The sequence below is a fragment of the Crocuta crocuta genome, unplaced genomic scaffold (assembly GCF_008692635.1).
Source record: "Crocuta crocuta isolate KB4526 unplaced genomic scaffold, BGI_CrCroc_1.0 scaffold7, whole genome shotgun sequence".
Taxonomy (NCBI): Eukaryota; Metazoa; Chordata; class Mammalia; order Carnivora; family Hyaenidae; genus Crocuta; species Crocuta crocuta.
In genome coordinates, this window is record NW_027531904.1 from 7,508,319 (window position 1) to 7,508,757 (window position 439).

Here is a 439-nt window from a genome sequence, read left to right on the forward strand (position 1 = left end):
GCGCGCGCCCCCGCCCCGGCCCCGCCCCTCGCAGGACGCCCCGCCCCTGCAAGACCCCAGGGGCCGTGCCCTGACGCTTCTGCCGTGGCCTGGGTCCGGCTTCCGCAGGGCCCCACTATCATCAGGCGGAGGACCCCCTGCGGAGGGGCGAAGCCGGTTCCCCTGACCGCCCCCTCGCCGCTTCCACTGGCTTTCGGCCCACGAGTACCGGTTACTTAGCCTCAGTCTCTCACTTACAAGGGTAGAAGTGGAGGCTAGGACACTAGCGATGCAGTGCCCAGCAAAGTGCCAGGCACCAGGCGTGCCATAAAATGCCTGCCAGCCCTTCCCTTTTAGGGAATATGACCCGCGCTCACCCTGCTCTCGGCTCTCTCCCCGCCAGCACGCCCAAGGTGTTGCAGAAACCACAGCGGGTGCTCGGGTGGGCAATGCGGAACAA